The 8,940-nt window shown below is 33.5% G+C and overlaps 1 long non-coding RNA gene across 1 annotated transcript; it reads right to left on the minus strand.

The window, feature by feature from the left end:
• Positions 1-136: 136 nt before the first annotated feature.
• LOC109580905 (uncharacterized) lies at positions 137-1,817 on the minus strand. The gene is made up of 2 exons (XR_002184439.1): positions 1,300-1,817; positions 137-1,237 (listed from the first exon to the last, which is right to left on the minus strand). It is a non-coding gene; the product is annotated as an uncharacterized LOC109580905 (long non-coding RNA).
• Positions 1,818-8,940: the final 7,123 nt, after the last annotated feature.

Consider the following 8,940-nt stretch of genomic DNA (forward strand, 5'->3'; position numbering starts at 1 on the left):
TTAATGGTAAATGCTGTCGTGTCTATATAGGCGTAGGAATGATTCAAAAGTTGGGGGGGGGGGGGCTCAAAATTATAAAGCATGACTTAGCATGTGAACATGGGGGGGGGTGGGGCTAAGCCCCTCTTGCTGAAAACATAGATAATAGAGTAAATGAAAGGGATTGGAAACGGGGCGTAGCAACAGGAAATGCTAGTTGGGTTACCACGTGACAACCATCATGTCCTCCATTCATGAAGCTGTCCTGCAAGGAATTCGAAGGAAACTTGTGTCACTCCAGGACAGCGCTTGCTTATGATCTATAGCCTATTGCACATATAATTTTTAGAGCTACCTACAGCAAGTTTTTTGTCTCTGTAAAGCTATTTTGCAAACAGTTATAGGTACAACAAAATCAACTTTTTTCGATACACTTTAGCTCTTGTAACAAACTCATACTTTATAGATTCTAACTCTAACCTGTATAATTACTTTCGAAAGTGTAAGGTCTTTCATATGATTATAATGGTTTCTAGTTTTACTTTGGCACGTTTTGAGAAAAGGGAGAATAATGAAATAAATGGCATTTTAAGAGTAAAAATGGGCTGTATCATTAAAACTATAACATTTTCTGTACAATAGATAACAGTAGTGTTGAGAGGAAACATCAAGCTTCTTGATGCATCAGTTTCACTGAAATGAGAACAGTCCTTCGCCAGATATAGCTCCTGAAAGAAGGAAAAGTAGCATGAAAATAGTGACAAAATCCCAACCCTCCTCTGCTTGCTTAGTAACAATACAAATGAATGGAGGTTGGGCTACGCCCACGCACCCGTTTCCAATCCCTTTCATTTACTCTAATATCAAGAGTACATAATGCTAATATCTATGCTGAAAAGTTGAGGGATTCAGCCCACCCCCACATTCCTACACCTATGACACATGTATATTTTTACAAAGTTATTTTTGCACATTAAAATGAAGCTCTCCTTGGGAAATAGCATTGTCTCCTTTAGAGTTTGATAAAGGATGGATTTTTAATAATAGTAAGATGAGACACCTACGGTGCTTAGACTCGCCACAGTTGCTCTTGCATTTATGTACTATTAAAAGTAATGAATCATAGGCTTCATCTCTATTAATTCATTGCTTTATAGTGCATGCATGTTTTGCACTGACTAAAGTCAAAAGAGCTTTAAAACTAACACCTATTTTGATGGCTCAGATACTGTTAACAGTCTTGATAAATTTTATTTGCCTAAGAGATCATAAGACAGGAAACAAAAAAATTATACATTAAGAAATAAAATTTCCAATTACCGGTATTAATAGAGGCGTGGTTTCTTTGCTTAGCATGATAATATGTGACTTATGTCAAGTGATATGGTATGGTACAATACTGCTGCCTAGATATATTTATTATTATTATTATTATTATTATTATTATTATTATTATTTAACACTTTACAGGTGTAGTAAAAAGAGAGATAGAGAGACAGAGGGAAAGAAGGAAAAGGGGTAGCCTGATGGATATGCAACAGAGAAGCTGCATACCAATATAAATAAGAGTAGAGTAGTACATAAATAAGACAGTTAGAGAAAAGGAAAGTAAAAACATTAGAAACTAGATAAGTTAGTGGGTGTAGGCAAAGACAAACATTTGTTACATCATAGATACTATATACCCCTGGATATGAAACACGGCCCGACCGGATGTTCTGAGGCTTGTTTCACCGGAAATACGTCATAATATTACGTTTTCATTCAGAATAAAAATAAAACAATGATAAAAAGTATTATTATTGCTAATAAAAGTGTGATTTTATGTACAATAATACAATAAAACTTGACATTAATCATGCATTATAATTGCTGAAACTTTCCTTTTCTTTTAGTATATGCAGTCTACCAATGCATGACTTTCCCATCTCTTGTCACCTAAAAATGATGATTTTGACAACACAATTGCACCAAAACTAAAAATACACTCCTTTTGAGAATAGGCCCACTACAACTACCTATTCTCAAGCTACAAAACCATATAGAAAATGTTCCAATTAAGTCAAGTATTACAAAGAAAAATTGGCTAGAAAGGTGGGGCTTGACTGAAAAACCAAGATTTAGAAAATAACAGCTCTTTTACTTAACACAAACTCTAAATAATAGCCCCACTACAAGTAGTAAACAATAACCTATCAGTGCAATAAAAAATGTTGGCCTAATTCAACAGAGTTAAGCTAAAAAAGTGGCTTGAGTGAAATGTACACAACAAGTAGGCTATGACATCCATTGTAGAACTAAAATATGCACTCAAACTATCGTTTATGAGCATTATTTCAATATATAAAGGCTTTGCAAAGTCCTCTGAGGGATCATTCAGCTACTTTAACAAACGAATAGGCTACTGTGATTGTTTTACTTACCCTGGCAGCCATGAATGCAGCGAAACAAGGGTGAGGACAGCCGGATGTGACGTTTATGACGTTTCCTTATGGGATTTTATATGTGTGCATAGAGGAGTTTCGTATCCAGGGGTATATAGTATCTATGGTTACATATACACATAAAACTAAAAGTACAAGGATTGTTACCATCAAAGTGTTCTAAAAAATAGGACCAAAGGAATTTCTTAAGCTTAATACAAAGAGTGTCGATAGATAGGGAAAGGTCAAAGGCAGGGAGTTTATTCCAGAGTCTGGGAAGACGATTGAAATATAAGCGGGATGAAAGAGTAAACGGTGGGGAGTGTTGTGTTTGAGTTTATTAAGGTTAGTAGCCCTGGAATTACTGTGTATACAAAGGAAAAATATACGAGGAGAGATCAAAATTGCTCCCAGAGTCCTTATAACAGCCAGGATGAGGTTTGGAGCATAAGTCTCTACCAAGTAACCAAGTAAGAATTAAGAAATTTTGCACATATTAACGAAATAGAAGATAGTTTTGTACTGGAAAATAGTTTTGTCTATCTCGAGAGTGTCAGCGCAATAGCTTTTAGAAATTTTCTCCTTTACTGCTCTTTTAAAATGTTTAGCTGATAAATGAAGGCTTGGACTAGCTATGGAGAAAGATCTATGAGCCTAGAGAACTTAGTTTTTTTAATTAAAAATATTTTTCAAGAATCTACCGTAATTAAAATTCATGATCACAGTACAGACAGATCATCAGATGCATGCAAAGCATTTATTAATAATTTAGCTTTATTAATAGTTATTAATTAAAAATCATGAAAATTAGTACACACTAAATCAATACCATTAACAAATCACAAATATTTGCTCACTTAAAAATAAGTGGCTTTAAGGTACTTAATACTTGCCTACGCAGCGAGTCAAATAATGAGAGAGAGTGTGTCAGTGCATGTACATACATGTACAAGTATAAGTCTTAGTGAGGTGAAGTACATAGAAGGATAATGCTACCCTACATTACACTTGTACGTTGTAGATGTACATTAGCAACTTGATTTCTGATGCCTGTTTTAGCAAAACATCACTTATATGGATGTAGGACGGCATTATTTGTCCTGCTTGACATAGTGTTAGTTTGGCCATAAGTTTATTTAGCCTATAGGTCAGTGATAATTTACAAAACATATCGTATCCCAAAATGTTTATTAAAGTTGTGTTATTGGATTTGTTTTGTTGAAATAACACCTTAATAGTATCTTAAGACAAGTTTATCAAGTTATTTTTTTTGTAAGACAAGATTCATGTTTTTATTGAAACAATTATATGGGTGCTTGACAGTGTATACTGTTTACACAAGTGTCAAGGTACATGCACACTGAAACTGAAATTAGGCACAATCTTTTACAAAATCATGCGGCATAACAAGATGCATGCATGCACGCATGGGGCAACATGATTGCTAGTCAAAAAGGCTCTGTGCACCATCAATCACACCTGTAACAACTCCCCTTTATGTTTATTAACTATAAAGTATAACAAAGTATAATAAAGAAAGGTAAGCTGCAATAACACACATACATGTACTTACTTTTATTTATACAGGTTGTTATTGCACCGGCATCATTGAATAAAAAAATCATACTTGTACTAGACTGCGTTTTGTCTGTTTATAACTATGAAGAACAACAAAGTGTAATAAAGAAAGGTTGGCTTCAATAAAACACATACATGTACTTGCTTTTATCATTAGAGCTTGTTATTGTACCAGCATCATCGAATAAAAAAATCATACTTGTACTAGACTGCTTTTTATCTGTTTATAAGAATAAAGAACTACAAAGCAAAAATAAAGAAAGCTAAGCTACAATAACAAAGATATTTAGCTACTTTTGTCTATGCAGGTGACAATCTTTCGCCGCAGTGACTATTTTTACGGTCCCGTAAACGTGCTCGTATGTCTATTTTTACGGCAACGTACAAAACTACACCTAACCACACCTTGACAAGCAAAACCACGCCCATCAATTGTAGCGATGGCTGATAACTTACCACTTGTAAATGTTGGCTCAGAATTTTCATCTTCTGAGGAGTGAAGCAGAGCTATTAAGTTATGGGAAGAGGAATGTGTCACTTTATACACCAGAATACACTAAAGCAGAAAAAAATCATGCACAGGACTTATGGGATGAAGTTAGCAGCTGTGACAAAATATACAGCAGGCTTTGGAAAATGGGACAAAAATTACTTTGAGCTAAAGTAGGACTATATCAAGCAAGTGATCTTCTCAGTCAAAAATTATACATGAAATCGGTAACCATACAGTACATTAATGTGTACTTGCCTCATAAGAGGAGCAGAAGAATAAAAAACTATTCATATTGAACTAAAATAGATCGATCTTCGAAAGACATTTTTTAATCCTAACATAATTGAAGACTTATATCCAACAAGACCAAATAACATGGAAGACGTATCTCTATGAATTTGTTACTAGTTATATATTTGATAAAATAGGAGAAAATAGAGAAAGAGAATACAAACTTCGATCAAAGCCAGTCCTTCCAAACAATAGGAAATTTAATGATATGCAATAAGCGGAGAGACAATTTTTATTACTTGCTAATATTTTTATTTGTGCCTTTTAGAGACAAGAGCACACTTGTAATGGAAGGAGAAACAATGGAGAAGGTTTTAGGCTTCACAAAGAAGCATGTATATGTGGCATTGAGACTCATTTCAACAAACTACAGAAATTATTAGAAGCTGAACGTAATTGGAAGAAAATAGTCGATGCAAGAAATAAAGCTGGTTTTACTAGATGATGATGAGCCTCAATTACTGGGTGAAATAATGGAAGCAGTAGCTGATATTGCAGACATGCACATAAATGTACCTAATTTAACATGAGAGCAAAGAGAGGCAATGCTTAATGTAGATCAAAAAAAATTTTTGATAAAATTAAGAGTCATCATTTAAGTCAAAAAGGACGTGAAAACTTATTAAGGAATGAGTCTTCAAGACTACTTACATTAGATAATATCAAACCGCTAAGGATGTTTATTAATGGTGTAGGTGGAACTGGTGAATCGTTTTTAATAGAGGCAATAAAATGCCTAGTTGATGACATATGGCATCCAGAATGGCATCAAATTATGTGTGCTATAGTAGCAACAGGTATAGCCGCATTTAAAGTAGGTGGACCAATAATTCATAGATTATTTCAGCCACCAATAGAGCATAAGGGAAAGACAGCTGGATATTGGGCTTTGAATGAAGAAGCTCAGCAAAGGATAAAAATTACACTTAAAAATTTAAAAATTATAATAGTAGATGAGGTATCTATGCTATCCAATCTAAATCTAGCATACCTACACATGCACTTAGAAGATATATTTGGAACTGATGAATGGTTTGGATCCAAAATTATTTTAATTGTAGGTGACCTTACAATTGCCACCAGTTAATGATAGAGCAGTATTTAAAAAAATTAGCAACAAACTTGTAAAATCTAGACTTGGAGCATCAAATGCAGTTAACATATGAAAAGAAACAGTAAAATATGATGAACTAACAATCAATAAGTGACAAAAAGGAGATGAAACATTCTTTAAGATGCTTGATTCTGTTAGGCATGGCTGTCTGACTGATGAAACTATTAATACGCTTAAGAGTTGCATATTTAAGGTTTCCATACAAGAAAAATGTAAAGAATTGGAAAATAAAGCAACGAATCCTCCAATTTGCCTATTTTTTAAGCTAGACACCTGCTAAAAAATCAATGAATTAATGTTAGAAAGTCTAGAAACTGAGAAAATAGAATTAGCTTGTGTTGATGTTGTTGATGAAAGTGGCAGCACAGCAAAATTTGACAAAAAAAGCAGAAAAAAATTAGAGAAATTAAAAGATCAACGAAGCAAAACAGCTGGTTTAGAAACTTTATTGTCTTTAGCTGTAGGCTATAGAGTAATGCTAAGACGTAATATTAACATGACTATAGGATTAGTTAATTGTGCCATTGGTACAGTAATGGGTATTTATGCTACATATCAATTAAATTTGATCATAATGATGTACCTTGTGACATAGAAAGTGTTACATCTAGATTTATGCTATCTAAAAATTTGTATACATAGGAAAAAGTTTCCCCTTATACTTTCTGATGCTATTACTATACATAAATGTCGGGGCCTCTCACTAGATACAGCCATGATTGATTTATTGACTGATGTTTTTGGGGATGGTATGGCATATGTTGCATTGTCTCATGTACGTACATAAAATGGATTACATTTATTATCATTTGATCGTCTCTCCGATAAAGTAAGTAGTCCGTGCATTAACGAAATTAACCGCCTCATAAGTAAATTTTAGAATGACTTACCCCAAATCAAGAAAAGTAAAGAAAAGAAGAGAAAGATTCAAGTGACTAGTATAATTGATGATTGTGAACCTTGTAAGAATGCAGTGTTGCCAGATGGGTTTGGCCAATTGTTCACAAAATTTTGTCAAAAAGTTCATATTTTCACAAAAAAGTTCATGTTTTTAAAAATTTTGCAACGCGCAGGTTAATAACTACAGATAGCTACTTACTTAACTTTATTAATCACTAAAATTAACTTTTATAACTACTTAATAACTATAATAATTAATTTTATAACTTTCAGCTTATCACTGAAATCTTGCTGAAATGAATACTGATGGCTCATTTTGAGAGCAAAACACTGTATATTGCAAAGATAATGGCATTAAAGCTAGTCAAACACTGAATTTGCAAAGTTTAAGAAAATTCTCAAAGTTCATGAAAAGTTCATGAAAAAAAGTAGTTCATGAAAAGATCATGCCAAGGTTGAAAAGTTCATAAATCTATCAACTTTGTTCATGATCTGGCAACCCTGTAAGAATGCCAAGGTGTCTGTAAGTCATGTACAAAGTACTAGTAACAGTATCGTTAGTAGCAATAAACGTATGAGTACTAATTTACAAAAGTCTAATTGCCCCAAAAAGAGTAAAATGTGTGATGATAATGCTTTAAATAAGCCTTGTCCCGAAAAAAGAAGTTGATGTAGACAGTGGAACTGACAATACTGCTTTGGCATTGCCTCGCTCAAAAAAAGATGATAAATTAATTGTTTCAATTAATTTGAAAGACCTAACAACCAAATGTAATGTCAAAGATGATGATAGTTGTACTAGTCTCATTGTATCTATAAAACTCTCTAACATTAAATGTGACCATAATTGACAAAAGGGCCCTTTTGGCGGATTTTAAAATTGATCTTAATAATGGCAAATATCAACCTGTGAGTGCTTTGTTAGACAATCATTTTTTCTAAAAGTTTCATGGTAACTTTTTGCATCCTGTGGAGTAATTTTATGATAAATGGGGCTCAGGAAATTGGATTTCTTAGGCTAGAAAGACAAATTTCACTACCCGCCATAAGGTACCTTTTGTCAATTATGGTCACAAATGTAAACCAAAAGATGATAAAACCAAGTGTGTTGTAAAAAATGACCATTGTAGTAGTAGTAGTCTGATTGAATCTAGAAAATTCTTAAGTATTAAATTAAATACAAGTAATTCAAAAAAGATGATGTCATCTTTACTTATGAAGAGCCTTCCAACCCAGATATAGTCAGAATAAGACAATGGGATTATGTTTATTATCCTGGTAATGAAGAATTTTGAAGGTGGTGTGAGATTATAAATCTCAAATTTTTCACAGCTGCTAGAATCTTACCTGGTAGTCCAACAACACCATTGTCAGATGAAAGAGTTCCTAATAGTACTCTTGATGTCCCTGGTGATGGGAACTGTTTATTTTATGCCCTTTCACATCTCATTACTTGGTCCATTTCTCAGTATTATGAATTACGTAAAAGCAATTGTTAGTAATATGCCAAACTTTTAAGAATTGTTTAATAGTACATTAAGTGCAACAAGATATTCAAGCATGTATGATTACATAAATAAGTCCAAAATGTATCGCAATTGTGTTGGCCACTGACAGAGGTTATTACACTAACTGCAATATTAGGTAGGTACAACCATATATTCATATTTACTATCTCCTACTTTTGATGGTTGGGCTAGATATGGAACCCAAACTTTATATGGCATTCCTTGTAATACCAATACACCTGCTTTGTATTTGAAGCATGTTGGTACTAATCATTTCCAAGCAGTTAAGTCTATTAATATTTCTTAAGCATTGATTTCTGATGGATGTGGGTATGGTTAATGGGAGGCGCATCATCTTAAAAACATTCATTGCTTAATGTGACTTGTATTTCCCACTAGTGCAATGTGAATGTCTGAGTGTGTGAAAACCATTGGTGCATATCCACCCAGTATTGCTCAGAAAGATGAGACATTACTCAATTGAGGAAGTGAGATTAATCAATGTATAACAGTGAATATTGAGTACTTGTTGCTATAATGGACAGGGAGAAGTTGTGAATGAGGTTTACTGTTCATTAAGGTGTAGCATTGATTCAAGTTTGTGTGACTATCATTTATGTAGGACAAAGGGTTAGGAATGGAGGAAGCTGTCAT

The sequence above is a fragment of the Amphimedon queenslandica genome, unplaced genomic scaffold, assembly GCF_000090795.2.
Source record: "Amphimedon queenslandica unplaced genomic scaffold, v1.1 AMPQUscaffold_13472, whole genome shotgun sequence".
Classification (NCBI taxonomy): domain Eukaryota; kingdom Metazoa; phylum Porifera; class Demospongiae; order Haplosclerida; family Niphatidae; genus Amphimedon; species Amphimedon queenslandica.